Genomic DNA, 21,759 nt, shown 5'->3' on the forward strand with positions numbered 1-21,759 from the left:
CTTCCAAATGGCTCGAATCTAGTCACAATTAATTTGATTCATCTCACAAAAATTATAGGAATTAATTCCATATCAAAATACTAATATTTTCCAAAAATCCAAAATTACGTCCCAAAAATGACCCGTGGGGCCCACATCTCGAAATTTGATAAAACTTACAAAATCCGAACCCCCATTCAAGCACAAGTCCAAAATCACCATACGGAGCTATTGGAATCATCAGAATTAAATTATGAGGTCGTTTACACATAAGTCGACATCCGGTCACTATTTTAACTTAAGCTTTAAACCTTAGAACTAAATATTCCAATTCATTCCAAAACCCCACCGGACCCGAACCAATTGCCCTGGCAAGTCACACAACAACTGTAAAGCCCAATTTGAGCAGTAAATGGGGAAACATGGTTGTAATACTCTAAAAGATGGGTTGGGTCATTACAGTAAGCCTAACACACGTTGATTAACATATTAAAACTATTTAACTATTAAGCAAAATTTGATAAATGACACAACGTAACTGAAAATGAATAATATTCATACATTTCTCAAAACCTGTAGTATGGTAATTAGCTCTACGAAGAGTAACTAGGAATATCAATTACAACACTGTTTTGGAATGAAAATAAACCGTAGCAAAAGTAACATCAGAAGGTGACTCCGAGGCCTGCGAGCGGAATGACATGTATACTTTGAAGTCTCCTCAGCAACTCAAATCAGCTAGCTAACATCCAGCACGCTCCGAGGTACCTGGATTTGAACAACAATGTGCAGAAGCATAGTATGAGTATACCACAGTTGGTAACCAGTAAGTATCAAGACTAACCTCAGTGGAGAAGTGACGAGATTCAAGTAAAGACACTCACTAGACATAAAAATATGTGCAGAGTATCAATATATAGCTAATAACGGAAAACAAAATATATAAATGGCGACAAAGAGTAAACATGTAATATAGATGTAAAATAATCAAAACACAACTAAAATATAAGTGAAATAAATTAAGGAAATAAGAATAACAGTTCAAATCATCAAGCCGCTCCAACATAGAATTTACAAGAAGAATCACCTCGAGGTACCACACCTCAAAATCATAATTCACAAGTCACACATCTTATACCCATGTCGCCTTGTGCCCACACAGTCAAACTCCTTCGCACAGCAAGGATCTCGTGCCACAACACAAGTCACACTCGCACGACAAAGATCTCGTTCCAAATGTATATCACAACTGCATGGCAAAGACCTCGTGCCACAATGTATATCACAACCCATGTCCATTACCAATGACTTGTTCAAGAGAAATTTATCAAGAATCAAATTATGTAATGCATGATAACAACTTCCTTTTTATTACATTTCGATATGTTTCCAGCAACTCCATAGAATATGAGATAACAACTCCATATAGGTAAATTTACCTTGGCAACCAAATCATCAAGTAAATGACAGAGACACAAATAAGCACGTTGGAAACAACATAACAAAACAAGTAAAAATACATGACACACACACACAATAATTCATACTATTTCACAAACCTCATCAATAAAATGCCCCCAAGACATCACATATCATCCTCATAGCCCCTCTTGTCTCGCTGCACATGCAACAATAAAGTAAATGCCCGCCTTGTCTCACAACACACACATCAACAATTATCCCACCTTGTCTCGCAACATGTGCAAACCCGATGTGTATATATATAGCCCGCATTGTCTTGTCGTATGTACAATATCAATAATACCAATAGCATGGCATAAACCTCGTGCAAACACCCCGACAATCTGCTTAACAAGTCCACATGTGCCAAAACTACAACAACACAACATACCAACAATTGCCATCAAGATATCAATTCACAAATCCACCAACTCAGTGCACAAGACAATCAATAAGGGAAATCGGATGGGTGTTCAACATATAACATGACTTCAGCTAGCCCAAATAGCAATAATTTCACAAATGCCCTACTTGGCCAATAAGGAATTAAAAACCTAAAACATGATCTCTAGCATGGAATATAAATTTATATAAATAACCAAAGTGAAATCATGTAAAACAAGGACTTCTCAATCAAGGCAAAGCAATAAAAGAAACCTCGAGTCAAAGCCGATCATAACCAACACATATACACATGTGTACCCTCGTCACCTCATGTACACGTCGTTCACATAATACAAAAAATGCAATTAGACCAAATCTTACGGGGAGGTTCCCCTACACAAGGTTAGGCAAGTTACTTACCTTAAAATTCATCAATCAAAACTCTAAAAATGATTTTTCTCTATAATTCACCTTCGCTCGGCTAAAATCTAAACAAAATTGACTCAATAACATGTAATGACCCGATCGGTCATTTTGAGCATTAGCATTCCGTTCAGCTATTTGGAGTCTTGATTAGCTTCGTATGATATATTATGACTTGTGCGTATCACCGGTTTTGGTTCTAGGTGTTTCAGAATTAGTTTGGAAGAATGAATTTCATATTTGAAGCTTTAAGTTGGAGGAGTTGACCAAGTTTGACTTTTTAGTATTTGACCTCGGTTTGGAGTTTTGATGGTTCCGTTAGGTACGGATGGTTATTTTGGACTCGGGCTTATGCCCGGATTTTCATTTGGATATTTCTAGAAGGTTTTGGCACTAGGTGGCGAAAGTTGGAAATTTGAAAGTTTGGAATGTTCATAAGTTTGACCGGTTGTTGAGTTTGATAATATTTAATTCGTGATTTTGATATTTTTATGCATGATTTTAGGCCTCGAGTATGTTCGTGTTATATTATGGGTCTTGTTGGTATGTTCAGATGGGGTCCCGAGGGTCTCAAGTGAGTTTCGGACGTGGTTCAGATCATTTCGAATGGTTTTGCATTGCTGGCTTTCTGTTGTTACCTATTGCTTCTGGTGTTCTTCACGATTGTGAAGGTCCAACCGTGATTGCAAAGGGTGTTTTGGTCGGCTATGAATTTTGTTCTTCGCGTTTGTGTGAGAATACACGCATTCGCGTAGAGTTAGGGCTGGTCTTCATCGCGTTTGCATCTGCTTCTAGGTATTCGCGTAGTGTTTGGGCTGAGCTGGGCAGGATGCTAGTTACCTCTTCGCATTTGTGATGTTGTTCCTGTGATCGCATAGTTCTGCCAGCCTTGTGTTTCACATTCCCGAGGTTGTGTTGCGATCGTGTAGTGCATTTTCAGGGGCAGTGCATTTTTCTTCTTCGCGATCGCGATGGTATTTCAGCAATCGCGATTCATTAATTCGTCCGATGAATACAAAGTACTCTATTTTGGAGGTTTTGACCATTTTTGCATATTTGGAGCTTTGGAGCTCGAATTGAGATGATTTTTGAGGCGATTTTCACCATATGGATTGGAGTAAGTGTTCTTTAAATACGAAAAGTAGGCATTTTCTTAACTATGAAGTACCTTCCAAAATTGAAGTTACAAAGAAAAAAAAGAGGCGGTATAATGATACTTACGTCGTATGGATCGTTCTAATGTTATCGCTTCTTGATTTCTTACCCGGGATGTTAATTTTTTTTGAAACCCTTTTAGAGAGCTTAAGGATAAGTTTATGAGGGTATTCTGTTCGTGTTCTATGAAAAATGAAGAGAAAGACAACTTAAAACCTATATATATATAAAGGAAGGTTGATAAATTTGTTTCCTAGTAGTTAGAACTCACGGGACGGTGATCGGAAGCCGTGAGTTCGATTTATTCCACTTTTAGGGAACTATTTTGTAGCCCACTCATGTTGGACTCTTGTGCTGCTGATTTATGGAGTTTGGAAGGATAAAAGGCATGGAGAAATGCCACATGTGGTAGAGTAGTTGGTTGGTCGTTCGTCGTTGCAGTTTCAGGCTACTTGATAACTTGTTGATTGGGTATGTAATGGTATATTTGGGGTTTTTGTTGTATTAAAGGTCCCAAATTCTAGTTAGGATGTTTTCGAGTTGCTGATTGTATTGTGTTGTTGTCTCGCCTATAGTAGGCTCGAGGGAGCAGTAAAATAAGGGGAAATGCTGCTCGTTTTTTGTTTTTACAGATTAAGTTACTTTCGTTATATAAGTGAGAGTCATTCGTAACTTGACAATAGCTTCACTGTCGTTGTTGTAGATTAAGGTGCAGCGAGCTGAGTTTAGCATTGTTATTGGACAGATTTCTATAAGGTATGTTAAGGCTACTACTCGGGTTTGATTATATTTAATGAATCTATCCTCGTTGTTTTACATTTGATTGAAAATTTCATAAAATAATTTTTTGGGATTTCAATGTCGATTCAAAGTCGAATTTGAGTGAAACTAGTATGGTAGGACTCATAATTGAATGGGTTGTCGGATTTTATGAGTTTTGTCGGGTTTCGAGGTGCAGGCCCGGGTTTGACCTTTTAGTTGACTTTGGGATTTTGATTAAATATTCAACCTTTATTGATTGGGTTTGTTTCCTTAAACATTATTTGATGCATTTGAGTTGCTTTTGACTAGTTTCGAGCCGTTAGGAGGTTGATGCGCGCGGGATGGCATTTCTAAGTATCGTTTGGCTTGCTCGGTATTGGATTTGACTTGTTCTAGGTAAGTAACACTTCTAAACTTGGTGCTGAAGGTATGAACCCCTGAATATACGTGTTATGTGTTTTGTATTGAGGTGACGCACATGCTAGGTGATAGGCGTGTAGGCATGCACAATATGAATTATGACTCGATTGATTCTGTGGTACTGCGTAGCTACTTTTTTTTTATCCATGAAATTTTACGTGCTAGTGTAATTGAGCTATGATACATGTTAGAAACCATGTTAGGCTAAATGCTTATTTTGTAGGGATCCACTGAGGTCATTTTTGCTGTTGGGTTATTTGCTTAAATTTCATTCACATGCTCAGTCATATTCATTCATTTGCATATCACATCTCAATCTCTGCTATCATTTGTTGTCACATCATATTACCATTGTTTGGGCTGGTTGGCATGAGATTTGGGAGCCAGAGAGACTGGAGAGATTGATGACTGAGTTGGGGCATGAGGGCCAGATTATGAGTGATATTGATGGGATCGGGATACAAGCTGCAACAGGTTTTATTGATTCGTGATGGGATCGGGCTGCACGCCGTAGCAGGCCATATTGGCTTTATATATATTATTATTATATAGATCGGGGCTGCCCGCAGCAGGCCATATTGGCTTTATATATATATATATATATATATATATATATATATATATATATATATATTTTATTTTTATTTTTTTTTGGGATCGGGCTGTACGCCGCAGCAGGCCATGATGGCTTATATTAGCGCTTGAGCAGGATCTGCCCCTCCGGAGTCTGACATACCAGCAGTGAGCGCAAGTTATATTGATTCATGATGGGATCAGGCTGCGCGCCGCAGCAGGTACCATACAGTGCTGAGTGACTGAGTGTGCTGAGGGATTGGGCATGATGAGTGGGAGTGTGAGACAGTGAGATTGAGTACTCTGAGAGTATGAGTACATGAGTTCATCACTGTGATGTATTGTATTTGACATGCATACTTGACATACATGCATAGAGATGCATTTTCTCATGTTACGTGGTATTGTGATATTCATGACTTTACATGCACATTGACATGTAGGCATAGAGATATACTTTCCTCATGTTATATAATCAAAATCGAATTAAAATTACTTACCCAATAATTGTGTATGAAAATCTCTTCTCAAAATCGCCTCCCACCATGTCTAGGGCTAAAATATGTGATAAAAATGAAGCCAAGTCCTGAAATACCCAGCTATAAACAAGCCATAGATGTCGCATTTGCGACCTAGATTTCGCAATTACGACCCACGCGAATGCGGAAAAAGGATCGCAAAAGAGACCTATGCATATATATATATATATGTGCAAATGTCGAAAAAGCGACACAATGTTTGGAATTGCGAACTCTTACCCCTTTACGAAAGCGATCACCAGATCGCATATGAAGAAAGCCCTAGCCTAGTGTCCCATCGAAAATGCGATAAATGAGTTAGCAAATGCAAACACTCCAGCCTCCATCCAACTTTGTTAAAGTGATCAAACTTCCACAAATGCGGGCTTCGCAAATGCGAGCAGACCTCCGCAAATGCGAGGTCTGCAGCACTAGCAACCTGAAGCAATGATCAAAACACCCTGAAACACATCTGATCCTCACCCGAGCCCTTGGGGCTCTACACCAAATATCCACAAAAATGACATAAACATCATACAAACTCGCTCGTGGGATAAAAGCACAAATATAACAACCTAAACCATGAATCAGACACATAAACACATGCACATTACAATGAAACTCAAGAATTGCTAGAAACACCACTATGCGTCCGATTCCTATCAAACCAACTCAGAATGACGCCAAACTTTGCAGACAAGTCACAAATGACCAAACATACCTATTCCGAAATCAAAATCCAAACCTAATAGCCATAAAGTCAAACCATGGTCAAACTTAAGAAAATTCTAAACATTCAAATTGCCAATATTTGCCAAAAAGTGTCAAATCAACATAAGATCCTCCAAATCCAATTTCGGGCATACGCCTAAGTCCAAAATCACCATCCGAACGTAACAAAACCATCAAAACTCTAATATAAGATTAAATATGCAAAAAGTCAAACTTAGTCAACTCTTCCAACTTAAAGCTTCTAAAACGAGAATTATTTTTCCAAATCAATTCTGAATCGCTAGAAAGCCGAAGCCAATCATACACGTAAGTCATAATAAATAATATGAAGCTACTCAAGACCTTAAACCACCAAACGCAAGACTAAAGCTCAAAATGACCGATTGGGTCTTTACAATTTGTTACTCCAAAACTAAATTAAACTAAATTGATATGACATTTGAATAAGGATCCATTGATTCATCAATGTTGCTATTTCTTTTTTATTTATTACATCAGGGAAGAGGGAAAAGGGAAAAGGGAAAGGGGATGTTGCACTGATGATGAGGTTTGAACTCTCCACCTCTTCTGTTGAAGCTGGCAGGAAGCTTATCAAATAAACTAACCTTAATCCGATGTTGTTAATTTTCCAAAATGCTACGACCTGGTAAAAAGATAGAATGTAGTACTTGTTAGGTAATGATAGAGAAAACTAAAAAGCTCTTGATTATCACTGCTATATATATATATAGAAATGTGGTTAGTATAACTAATTAAACTCATTTGTAGAGACAGAGATAATCAAACATCCACTTTGGTAAAACGAGGATAAAAAATAAAAAATATAAACACAACATGATTGACAAGATAGATTGAATCGCCTAATCGAGAAGTCAGAGGTGAATTTAGGATTTGAATTTAATGTATTCTTGTTTAGACTTTATCACAACTCATTTGATTTATTGAGGTCAAAATCATTTATATGTACTTATTTACTAAAAACGTTTACATGCACACACACACATACACAACCAAGCGATTCTTGCTTCTGTGTCCTAACTGTCGCTTCTGTGACATTGCATTTGCGGAAAAATTCTCGCAGATGCGAAAACCACTTAAGCCCATGACTCTTCACTTTTGCGAACATAAATCCGCTTCTGCGGACAAGTAGTGCACTTGCACATGCGCATCTACTGTCACGATCCAAAACCACCAATTGAGCGTGATGATACCTAACACACTTGCTAGGCAAGTCGAACATAACACAGACAAATCATAATAACAACATTGATAAAATAATACAAGTCTAAAGTCTTCAACATAACATAATAGCACCAATATATGATAAATTCTCCAAAATTGATAAATACAGAGTCATGAGCTTTAGAACGAAAATACAAGTTTGAAATACTAAATAGCAAAACTATCTAAAATAAAGACAACTGTACAATGTGAAAACATACACCAAGACTACGAACAAGATATAGCTTTACCTCATCTCTCAGATGACAACTCGGCAATAAGCCTCAGCTACTAGTGACTGGGTCAGACACCAAGATATGTACAATTAAGTGGAGAGTGTAGTATGAGTACAACTGACCTCATGTACTCAGCAAGTATTATAACAAACCTTCGCGTGGTAAAATGAGAAAGAATTATAAATAACTCGCTAATCACCATACAGTTCATAAATCCAACTAAGTACAGAATTCGAGGATGGACCCCTATCCACACGCTGCAAGGTGTAGTAACGTGTAATAATTATAATTCAATAGGCGTGGTCACAAGCTCAATATCACAATCTGCCCGGCGTGGTCACAGGCTCAATATCACAATCTACCTGGCGTGGTCACAGGCTCAATATCACAATCTGCCTCGTATGATCACATGCTAAATATCACAATCCTCCCGGCGTGGTCATGAGCTCACTATCACAATCCTCTCGGTGTGGTCACAAGCTAAATATCACAATATGCCTGGCATGGTCACAAGATACCAGTCCACATCATGTCAGACAGAAAGTAAATATACAAGAATATATGTATATGATCAATGAATATCAGATTTCATACTTCTAGACTGATATAAGTGACATGCTAAGGTGTATGCATGTGCAGAGTGTGCTACACAGCTCAAATAAGGTATTTGCATCACTAAAGCAGTAATTGTCAAGTTCAATAAAGAGATTAACCTCAATGCAGTCTCAAACATGGCTCAAATAACTCACAGGGTACATATATGAGAAACATCACAGCATGAAGCTTAGAAATCAATTAAGGGCATATCATATAATTGATAAATACCATGTGCACACACATGGGGACAATCCCATGCATGTGCACCACCCTTAACACGTAGCTATCACAAATAATTGAGGCAACTAGTGACTTAACCAAGTTTAGGCAAGATACTTACCTCAAGCAACCCAAGTCAATGCTCTAATAAGCCCTTCCCGCGTGAATCATTCTCCGAATGGCTCGAATCTCGCCAAAATAAACTAATATAATCAATAAAACCAATAGAAAATGATTCCAAATGATAAAGCTAAGATCTTTAACAAAAATCACAAAGTCAACCCAAAAAGTCAACCCCGATCTTGCACTTCGGAACCCAGCAAAACTCAAAACTTTCTAACACTCATTTTGATACGAGCCTAAATATATGTTTTTCATCAAATCCAACTTCAAATTGACCCTCAAATCATCAAATCTCATTCTCCAAAATCATAGTCCAAAACCCTCAAATTCCACTTTTAATTCATCTAATTTAGGTATAATAATCTATATGTAATCAATATCTAACACCAAAGTTGAGTAAGGATCACTTACCCATTAAATTATGACGAAAACCCCTCCAAAGATCGCCTCTAATTGAGCTCCAGAACTTCCAAAATGAGAAAACAACCAAACCCTTCAAATATAAACACTCTCTAGCAAAGCCGCTTATATGGTCTAAGGCACCGCACCTGAGATACTGCATCTGCGGAAAATCCATCGCAGATGCAGAAGTCACTTACTCCCTGACCAACCGCTTCTGCAGATACACAGCCGCGTTTGCGGCTCCGCTTCTGCGGAAGCTCATGCGCATCTGCGACTGCGCACCTGCGCTCCATGGTTCGCACCTGCGGAACGAGCCCTTCCAGCCCAAATTCGCATCTGCGACCATCCTCACTACTTCAGCGGTCACACACCTGCGACCTTTCTTCGCAGGTGCGAAAGCACCAGGAATCAGATGCTTTTATCAATTCAATCAAGTCCATAAATGATCCGCAACTTATCCGAAACATACTCGGGGCCCATGGGACCCCGTCCAAATATACCAACAAATCCCGAAGCATAATACAAACCTACTCGAGGCCTCAAATCATACCATACAACATCAAAATCATGAATCACACCTTAATTCAAGCCTAAGGAAACTAATGAACTTCCAACTTCTAATTCTCTTGCCGAACCATACCAAATCAACTCCGAAAGACCTAAAATTTTGCATGCAAGTCCCAAATAACGCAATGGACCTATCCAAACTACCGAAACAAAAATCCAATCTCGATATCAACAAGGTTAACTCCTTGTCAAATTTAGGAACCTCCAAACCTTCAACTTGCCAAATGTTGCCGAAAGACATCAAATCAACCTACGGACCTCCAAATCCACACCCGGACATACCCATAAGTCCAAAATCACCATGCGAAACTATTAAAACTCTAATAACTCCATTCCGGGGTCGTCTACACAAAAGTTAAACTCGGATCAACTTTTACAACTTAAACTTCCTACCTAGGGACTAAGTGTCCTAATTCATTCAAAAACCTCCCCGAAACTAAACCAACCACCCCGACAAGTCACATAACCACAAATACACACTTGTAAGGAATCAAATGGGGAAAGGGTGCTAAAATACTCAAAATGACTGGCTAGATCGTTACATTCTCCCCCTTTTAAACAAATGTTTGTCCTCAAACGAGTCTAGAATCATACTAGGAGTCTCAAAAAGGTGAAGATATATGCTCTACATCTCCTTCTCGGTCTCCCAGGTAGCCTCCTCAACCGGGTGACTTCTCCAATGAACCTTCACTGATGCTATATTCTTTGACTTCAATGACCACTGGCTCCACGTCATAAGTTAAATTTCCATCTAACTGCACTGTGCTGAAGTCCAATACATATGACGAATCCCCATAATACCTCCGGAGCATGGAAACATGAAACACTGGGTGAACTCCCGATTGACTAGGTGGCAAGGCAAGTCTATAGGCCACCTCTCCAACCCTCTCAAGCATGCTTTCTTCCCAAACCTCATCACAAACCCTTCATGGGTGAAACTTTGAGTAGAACCTTCTCACCCGCCATATATGCAACATCACAAGCCTTCTTGTTAGCATAACTCTTTAGCGTCGACTATGTTCTATGAAGTCGCTCCTAAATCTACTTCACCTTCTCCAAAGCATCATAGACCAAATCAGTGCCCAACATCCTAGCCTCCCCACGCTAAAACCAATCAACTAGAGAATGATATCGCCTCCCATATAAGGCCTCATAAGGAGCCATCTGGATACTTGACTGATAGTTGTTGTTGTAGAAGAACTCTACTAACGGAAGAAGTTGATCCCATGAACGTCTAAAATCAAAGACACAGAAACATAACATGTCTTCTAAATATAGAATAGTGTGCTCGGACTGTCTATCCATCTGAGATGAAATGTTGTACTTAGCTCGACCTGTGTGCCCAACTCACACTGCACTGCTCTCCAAAAATTTGATGTAAACTGCGTGCCTTGATCCGAGATAATAGACACGGGCACTCCATGATGACGAAGAATCTCCCAAATATAAATCCGAGCCAGTTTCTCTGAAGAGTAGGTAGCCATGATTGAAATGAAGTGTGCAGACTTGGTCAGTGTGTCCACAATAACCCACTCCACATCAAATCGTCTCAAGGTCCGTGGAAGTCCAACAACAGAATCCATAGTGATACGCTCCCACTTCCACTCCGGAATGTCAAGCCTCTGAAGTAAACCACCTGGTCTCTAATCCTCATACGTCACCTGTTGATAGTTAAAACACTGAGCAACATACTCAATACTATCCTTCTTCATTCTCCGCCACCAATAGTGCTGCCTTAAATCCAGATACATCTTCGCAGCACCCGGATGAATGAAATACCGCGAACTATGGGTCTCTTCAAGAATTAACTCACACAACCCATCCATATTCAAAACACAGATCTGACTATGTAGTCTCAGTACCCCATCATCACAATTAGTGACCTCCTTGGCATCATTGTTCTGTACCGTGTACCTTAGGATAAGCAAGTGGGGATCATCATACTAACATGCTTTGATGCGCTCAAACAAGGATGACCTTGTTACAACACAAGCGAGAATTCTGCTGGACTCCAAAATATACAGCCTTACAAACTGATTGTCTAAAGCGTGAACATCCAATGCTAACGGCCTCTCCTCAACTAGAATGTAAGCAAGACTCCCCATGTTCTCAACCTTCCTACTAAAGGCATTAACCACCATATTGGCCTTTCCCGAATGATAAGGAATGGTTAGTTCTTTAGTATCTCTAACCAACTGTGTTGCCTCAAGTTTAGATCCTTTTGCTTGAATAAGTGCTGGAGACTCATATGATTTGTGAACACCTCACAAGACACGCATTAAAGATAGTGCCTCTAAATCTTTAGCACGTGAACAATGAATGACAACTCCAAATCATGTACAGGGTAGTTATTCTCATGAGGCTTACTGATGTGAAGCATAATCAATAACTATACCCTCCTGTATTAACACACATCCAATGCCAATCTGTGATGCATCACAATGTGTTTTCCTCATGCTGAATGGTATGGCATTTTATGACTTGACATGTATATCGACATGTAGGCATAAAGATGTATTTTTCCCATGCTTGATGGTATATGACATTTGATGACTTGACATGTAGGCATAGAGATGTAATTTTCTCATTCTATTCGGTAAATGAAAAGTCTTATTTAAAGTTGTAAATTAGGGAAAATGCAGTTCTATTTGATAAATAATGTTTAATTGATTTCAGCGGTAAGACCAGTCTTAACTGTTATACTTGAAAAAGCATGTCTACTTTCCCGAAGCTATGAACAAGCTGAACGTGATAATTCCTTTTAGCTATTTGTTGTTACTATCATCATCATACCATGTGTTGTTATTATTATTGTCCATTGGTATTAGACTCTGACCTTTATTTGAGCCCATCACTGCTTTCAACCTGAGGTTAGGTTTGTTACTTATTGAGAACATGAGGTCCGTTGTACTCATACTACACATTAGCACCTTCCATTCAGATCTTGGAGCTGATGTTGCTGTGTGCGAGAGCTATCGTCGAAGATGTACCTGCTTTCCGAATATAGCTGCCAATTGTCCTTGTTAGATTTAGATTTGCAAATCTGCTTATGCATATTTTGAATAGAAGATATATTTATTTTGTACCAGCTTTGTAAATTCTAAGTCTTAGAAGCTCATGATTTATTCTACCAATCCTTAGGATTTCGTATAGAAGTTCAGTTACTTTATTCTTTGGTTCTTATTATTCTTATTTGGGTTGAGTGAGTTGTTAATTGGCTTACCAAGCGAGTTGGGTTAGGTGACATTATGACTAGTTAGATTTTGGGTCATGACAGATTCAAGATGAGGATTATTCGGTTCATGATTGAGCGATCTGGCATTGAATTCCAATAGAGGAGGGGTAATTGGACTATGGATGTTCAGGCGTTAGTTGACGGAGTCGCGAGATTGGATATTTTTGAATTTGGTAGAATTTTTGGTTATGTTGTTATGCCGTCGTCCTTGTTGAGTGCCATAAGGTTCGTCAGTATGAGGGTCTTTATTTGCTTGCCTTTTGGGGAAATGTGGTGCGGAGTGGTATCTAAGAAGCGATTATCTGAGATGGCGGTGTATTGTGACTTCAGGGTCAGATCGGCGTTTCCAGTATTAATGGCCCGAGAGAGATGATCTTTAAGGAGGCTTAGAGTTGATGACAACCTATTTGTTTGGGTGTTACATATATGGATTGTGATTTGGGGAGGCATGATTGATGATGGATGATAAGAAGGGGACATGATGGGATATGTCTCGTAGTGGTTGTATTGTTAGTGGGTCAAGTACGAGCAGCAGGGATCGAGTAGTTTGCATAAGAAGATGGTTAAATCAGAGTGGGAATAATATCGTATTGTGTGGATATTGTGGTAGGATAGCCACGTGCTTTTAGGAGGCTTAGTGCGATTTGGGTCATGGTGGACAAATGACTAAGTGTGTGTATTTCGTTTGAGGTGGTGGCTTCTGTACTTGGGAAGTTTGAATGTGATGAAAAGAGTTTTCTTGAAATGTATATGAATGTGAACTCTTGATTGTTTTTTGGGATGCAATATAGCTTCAAGTTTTAAGCGTATTGTTGGGCCTTCAGTTGATAATAATGGAATGAACAGATTCTTACAGTTTGTGGACGGGTGTGGACTATGGAGGACTAACTTATTTCATTGTAGTTATAACTATGACAAAGTTGTTAGAAGATGCCGATGTACGGTTATGCAGGTGGGCTATCTCCTGTGAGAAGGTTAGGAGTAGCGTGATTTCTGATGAGGTTTCTATGAGGAGTTCTACCTTCTATCCAATGGGATGCATGTACTATGATGTGGAGTTTGGATCGCTTGAAGAAGATGGTGCGACTATCAAAAGGTCGAGTGTGCATTTATGGCTGATAATTCAGGATGTGTTATGATTAGTGCAACAAGAACTTATGAGAAATATGGCGAGTAGCGGTGTGAGATTAGAGTATCTAGGAGGAGGAGTCATTGTGGGTACTTGGATTTCGTGATTGTGTCTTGAAGCCAAGTGGGGGAGCCTACTGTCGATGATTGTGCCATGTGGTTATGCGTCTTTGCAATTTCTGATTAGCAGTATGTTGGTGGATTAGTTATGACTGAGGAAGAGAACATCGGGGTTGATTCAAGCAAGGAATTTGATGGATGTGTGCTACGGTCCACCTTATTGATATATGAAGGTTATGAAATGACCAAGATTTGATATTTCTTTGTGAAGGTGATGTGCAAGGGAAGAGATTCATTCGATTGCTTCTTCTGGAGTATTCATGTGCTAACAGAGCACTGGTTGTTAGCTATATATTCCGGACCAGGTCAGAATGGGCGACTCTCAATAATGGTTCTAGTGAGTTCAAGAATTAAAGTGTGGTGCCTAAGGATTTTCGAGTTTGTCATATGGATAAGGAATTAGTTTTGCAGTGGAGCATGAAGAAGACTTGGAATATTTCTATGAATACCACTAGATCTACGGTGCAATGTTAGAGATATGGAAGAAATGGTTTCAGATTCGCAAAAAGGTCTTATCGGTATGGGTGTAGCAGTTGGAAATACTATTGAGCACAAGGGAGGATATAAAAAGGCTTTTGGGTATTGAGACAATGTAGTTTTGTGATTTGGGGTCACTCGGGATGAGTGTTGATTTACATCCATTATGTGCGGTAAAAGAGGTATTGCTTCGAAGGCAAGTCAAGATTAAGTCGGAAGAAGTCCAGTCAGGTTAGTAATGGTTTGGATCATTTTGGAAAACTAAATAATGGGTTCCTTCAGTACAATAAGGCCATACAGGTGTTTCGTGGCCATACTTGTAGGCTTGGCAGTCTTTGTAATTTGGTTGATTGGAGGGATCCAATTCTGATAGTTTGGTTATGTGCAAATGGGTCCCTAAATATTTATGACGGTTTTGACAATGACTTGAGATTTGGTCTTCTACAGTTTTGAGAAGTTGGTTGTGTGTTGAGATTTTTCTTCTAAAATAAGTTAAGCGAAAGATTTCTAGCCGATGAAGTATTTATTCTACTAGTGGTTCATGAGTTATGATGAAATTCTTATACTATTACGTAACAATACGATAGGTGAAGTAAGCGGTATGGGATTGGGGTTGAAGGATCAAGGTTGCGGTTAAGTTTTGATAGAAATGTCACGAGCTCGGAGGAGCGGGAGAGATTTCAGATGTTTAGAGTATACTAGCACTACTTTAGTGTCTCCAGAGATTGGTTTGTTCAGTAGAAGAGGCGTAGTGTATTGATACGCGGGTGCTTGACTAGCACTGTAGAAATAGCATGGTTGGTAGCGCGGATGTTAAGGTTTTTGTCACTTAGTGCGAAAGGTTATGGGAGTATCTCCAATAGGATGATTATGTAGGTGTGACGTATCAGTCATTTAAGTAGTAGAGATTGAGGTCAGGTACGAAGATTCTAGTACTATCGCAGATTGGAGAGTTTATGTCTGAGAAACACACTATTTTTGTGGTTGCAAACTGTGAAAGTTTGTTCAAGAATTGATGGTTGTTTGTATGTGTCATGAATGGGGTCATTGTGGATCTTGAAAGGATACTTACCTATTTTGAGATGTTTGGAATCAACTTAGAGGTCCATTGGCGGGCCTAATGGGAAGGTAGATTTTATGCCGGATCAAATATGTTTATACAACACAACATTTGTCTATGGATGAGTCTTCGAGTGCGGTGGATGTTATTCATGTCGTCGTTTATTTTATGTGTTACTCTTTTATGCCATGTGAGTTGTGAGGCAGCTTTATTATTCACACATGTGTTGTGATCCTATGTAGCTTCTGGTGTTATATGAGCGAGTTGGCTCTCGAGATGCTGGTTGTTTAATGCACCTTAGTCGTACTTGGGCCTTTGTAGCGCATGGTGCTATCCGTCACCCCAGGGTTATGTTTATGCATTTGACGTGCTTGTGGTTGATATACATGTATTTAGTGAGTATGAGCATTTTGGCTCGATGTGTATTCCCTTATTGATAATGTGTGGATCTAGTGGCACGCCGCCACAAGTATGATGCCCAAGGAAACAATTCCAAATGATAAAGGTTGAATCTTTAATAAAAAGTCCAAAGTCATCTAAAAAGTCAAACCCGGGCCCGTACCTTGGAGCTCGACAAAACTCATAAAATCTGACAACCCATTCAATTACAAGTCCAACCGTACTAGTTTCACTCAAATCTGACTCCGAATCGATGTTCAAAACTCAAAAATTTACTTTATGAAATTTTAGAAAAAACCCCCAATTTCTTTTTTGAAATCATCAACCAATTGCCAAAAATGAAGATAGATTCACGAAATATAATCAAAATCGAGTGTAGAATACTTACCCCAATCCACGTGATGAAAATTGCTTCAACAATCACCTCAATCTGAGCCCCAAATCTCAAAATATGATAAAAGAACCAAAAACCTTGATTTTATAGCTTCTGCCCAGCAAAACCCACATGTGTGGTCACATTGTCACATCTGCGACCTCCGCTTCTACGGAACAATTTTTCTTATGCGAAGCATCTCTGAAGACCGGCCTTCCATATCTGCGTGACTTTTCCCGCTTCTGCGCACACGTAGGTACGGTTCAAAATCCCACTTTTGCACTCAATCTTACTTATGGGCCCATGGACATCGCTTATGCGTGACCGCAGATGCGCCTCAAGCTCCGCATCTGCGATGACTCTCAAACTCAGCTCCTTTCACATGTGCGATCACCTCTTTGCTTCTGCGACCACCGCACCTGCGTGATATCAGCCGCAGGTGCGCAACATCAGTACCAGCAACTGTCAGCCATAACATATGAATGGAAAATTGTCCGAGACACATCCCATAACATAACACAGACCTACTCGAGGCCTCAAATCACACGTAACATCGAAATGACGAATCTCACCTCATATCAAATCAACTCGGTATGAACTCAATTTTTTCACAAAAGTCCCAAATGACATAACAAAGCTATTCCAATTCCCGAAACCATAATCCGAATCCGATATCACCAATGTCAAGTCCCGATCAAACTTATAAACTTTTCAAACCTTCAAATTTCCAACTTTCGCCAATTAGTGTTGAATCCTTCTAGAAGTATCCAAATAAAAATCCGGGCATATGCTCGAGTCAAACATCACCGTCTGGACCTAAAAGAACCATCAAAACTCTATTCCGGGGTCAAATTCACAAAAGTCAAACTTGGTCAACTTTTCCAACTTAAAGCTTCAACAGTGGCATTCATTTTTCCAAACATGTTCCGAAACACCTGAAAACCAACGTCGACAAATCACACAAGTCATAATACGTAATACAGAGCTACTCGTACCCCCAAACTACCGAGTGAAGTGCAATTATTAACCCTTACGTGTCTTATTTTTAATTAATTACTTCATGTTTTACCCTTATTGCCGATTCAACTCTTATATGCCTTAACTAAAGTTGTTGCCTCTTTTATAGCCATGCTATCTTTTCCGTAATTTTTTATCCTTGATTGAAGTATCCTTAATTGAATTTTTTGTATCTCTTCCATAATTGCTCAACCCAAAATGAAGTTTTGTTATCCTTTATCATTGTTGACTTATCCTTATTTGGAATCATTGATTCGTGTTATCCCTCTTATTGTTGAATTGTACTTTTGTGGAATCATTTCTAAACATTATCTCTTCCTTATTGAGCTATTCTTATTGAAACCATTATTCCCTATTGTGTCTTTCATTGTGAGCTTGTTCTTCCATTTCATTGTATTTTGAAGTTCCTGAGTTGATTAAAGCCATCGGGGTGTTTGAACCGATGGCTATGCGTGGTTGTGATATTGAAAATGTTTTGAGGAAATATTGTGGCATGTGGGCACATATTATGAAAGTCATTTATCTGAGTTGTTATGTACGTGTTATTGATGAGATCATTGTTATGTTATTTGCACGAGGTTTTTGCCGTTCCATTGTTATGGTGTTTGCACGAGGTTTGTGCCATGCTATTGTTATTGTGTTGCACGAGGTTTGTGCCGTGCTGTTTTTATTGTGTTGCACGAGGTTTCTATCGTGCTATTGTTATTATTGATACACATGTAGTGGTATAAGGTCAGGGTATTTAAACGTATGCGGTAAGATAAGGTGGGATTGAAACACGTGGCTAGTAGAGGAACTACTAGAAGCCATGCAGTGTGATAAGATGGGCTAAAATGCGGGATGCTATTTTGGAAAAAAATAATTTTTAAAAACTAAATATAAAGGCTCCCACGGTGATATAAGGAAAGTTTGTGATTCATTTTATGATTTGAGACTATGAGGCGGTACTTTGGTAGGGCTCTTGTTGTCATTTCCCCATTTTTTTGTACTTGTCTTTGATTGTTGTCTCCTTAGCATACTATTAATTGTCTTCCTCCGTGTTGTACTATTTTCTTAGTTCTTTGTAGCTAATCTTGTTGTGCTAGTCATTGCTTTAATTTTCATTGCTGCCTTTATTACATTGTACATTGCATGGTGATCGTTTCTTATGTGCCATTCATTGTCTCTGCTCTTATTTGTTGACTTGAATTGTGGTAGAACACTTGCACATTCATACACATAGTTAAATAACCCATATCAATTATAGAAGATGAATCCTGACATCATTGACCATTATATGTACTCTTGTCTATTTGCCTTCTGTGTGAGGATAGTCTATTGGCACGTGAGTCGTCTGTGCAGTTTTGAGTTGTAATGTGGGCACAAGATGTCAAGTGATTAGGGTTCATAAATTGGGACCCGTGATATGTGATTATGATGTTCAGTACCTCGTGGAAATGATTGAACAGAACTAGTATGAGAGCAGTTGTTCTTATTGAGTTGTTGCTGGTTTTCCTTTATTTGGTTTCACCTGACTTAGACTGTGATGAGCTTACTCTACTGCATTATTACCTGACTTCCTCTTAAATATTGATGTTACCAGTGTATCGTTGCAAGTATTGTTTTGTATTCCTTATCCTGCTTAGCTTTATATTTATATTGTTTCTCTGTTAGTTCACCTTCACACTTGTTCAGGTTGTTTAGTCCGGTAGGTGTCTTGACTGTCCCTCGTTACTACTCTACCAAGGTTAGTCTTGATATTTACCGGGTACCGCAATGGTGTACTCATACTATGCTTCTGCACATTTTTGTGTAGATCCATGTGCCTCGAATATTGTTGATTATAAGCTAGTTGGTCGAGCATTGCTTTGGAGAATCAAGGTGAACCTGTCATCGCGTTCGTAGGCCTTGGAGTCACCTTTTGATATTGTACTTGTATTGTTTAATCCTTTTTTGAACAATTGTATTTAGGGATATTTTCTAGTAAACTCAGTAGAGCTTATGACTTGTACTACCAGTTTTGGGATGTTATTTCATGTTGTAAATGTTGAGTTCACTTAGAAATATATGGTTTCTGCTTAATAGTTCTGTTGATTAATTTCTGTCAATTTATTTAATAAGTATTAGGTTTACCTAGTCGTAGAAACTAGGTGCCATTACGATATCCTACGGAGGGAAACTGTTGTCGTGACAAGTTGGAATCAGAGCTCTAGGTTCATAGGTGCTATGAGTCATAAGCGAGTTTAGTAAAGTGATGCGGATCGGTACAAAGACGTATGTACTTATCTTCGAGAGGCTACAGAACTATTAGGACAGCTTCACTTCTTTCATTCCTATCGTGTGAGTTTATTGACCTCGGGGTTTGAAACTTTGTCATTCTATTCTCTCACAAATGGTGAGGACACAAACTGCAGTTACCGACGATGCTGCACCAAGAGCCGGTGTTGCTAAAGGCCCAGGCAGAGGCAGAGGCAGAGGCAGAGGCTGAAGAGGCGAACGTGCTATAGCTAGAGCACCTATCAGAGCAGCAGTTGAGGAGCCACCAGTAGCTCCTATTGGGGGACAGGTACCAAGACTTGTTACCCCAAGACTTCAAGAGACTTTAGCACGGTTCCTGAGCATGTTTGGTACATTGGCTCAGGCGGGGTTGATTCCGGTTGCACCAGCTACTTCACAGATTGGGGGAGGAGCTCAGACTCACCCTGCCCCTACTCCAGAGCAGCGAGTCGACATTGGTCAGGTTCCAGGTATCATGCTGACATAACCTGTTATCCCAGTTCAGCCTGTGGTTAGGGTAACTGCATTTGAGGAAGAACATCTTAGACTTGCGAGGTTCAAGAAGTATTACCCTCACACTTTCACTGGTTTGGATTCAGAGGATGTGCATGGGTTCCTAGGGGATTGCTATTGTATTCTCTGTACTATGGGTATTGAGGAGACGAGTGGGGTTACTTTTACTATGTTCCACGTTAAGGGGCAGCATATAAGTGGTGGCGAGCACATGAGTTGGGTAGTCCGGCTGATGCAGATTCACTTTCATGGACTTAGTTTTCATAGGTGTTCTTGATAGACTTTGTTCCCCAGACCCTTCGGGAAGCGTGGCGCGTGGAGTTTGAGCAGCTGCGCCAGGACACTATGTCAGTCTCAGACTATGCCATTAGATTCACTAATTTTTCCAAACATGCACCTGTTTTGGTTTCTACAATCAGAGAGCGAGTTCACATGTTCATTGAGGGGCTCAGTCATGATATCCGGTTCAATATGGATCGGGGGTTGGAGTTAGATGTTCCATTTCAGTAGGTAGTAAAGATCGCTCGCCCATTAGAGGGCATGCGGGACCAGGAGAGAGAGGGTATACGAGGTCAGGAGAGATAGGGAAGAGAGTAATGGTAGGCTATAATCTCAGGATTTAGTCGCTTATTGCACTCTAATTTACTGCACTTTACTCATTTTGAGTTTTAATTGATAGTGTTTTGCACTTATTGTGTCATGTTTGCCTTGTAGGAGTGATTTCGAACATGTAGATGTTATGGAATGAATTCAAGTGATTTGGAGCTTTGAAGTCTGAGTAAAAGCCCAAGGGATTAAGCCGGGATCGTGTTCGGCGGTCGAGGACCAAGTCTGGACATCAAAAATCAAGATTCAATATGTACTCTGAGAAAAGTCCACAACAGAGGCGTGTGGTACACCGCGGCTGCCCAAATCTCTACTGCCTGTCTTAATCAACTCTCTGGATTTCAACCCTAATGCCCCGCATGGCGCGTCACCCCATGCGGCGCACCTGTGCAAGTTTTACAGAGTAAATGTCCTATTTCGGCTAGGAAAAGGTGATTTTGTTTGGGCCCGACCCTACTTGGTATAAATACATGAAAAAATATTATTTTCTGGACTTTTGACACATATTCAATCTAAGGAGGCTAAGGAAGAGTTGGAAGAGAAAAAGCACAAGGATTTCATCATTCCTTTTCACTCAAGACCCGAGTTTGGATTGAATTTATGTTTTTCTATACTTTAATTTTATTTGTGATGAATTTCTCTATACCTATGGAGAGTTCTCTTTAGGGTTTGATGGATTTGGTGTATTGATGATTGTTTGTGGCTTATAACTCTAGTTGTATGTATTGAAGCGTTTTTGGATGATTTAATTGTTGCATCTATATTCACTAGTTCATGTAATCGAGAGAGGCATAACTTGTGAT

Source organism: Nicotiana tabacum, chromosome 12 (genome assembly GCF_000715075.1).
Source record: "Nicotiana tabacum cultivar K326 chromosome 12, ASM71507v2, whole genome shotgun sequence".
Lineage (NCBI taxonomy): Eukaryota > Viridiplantae > Streptophyta > Magnoliopsida > Solanales > Solanaceae > Nicotiana > Nicotiana tabacum.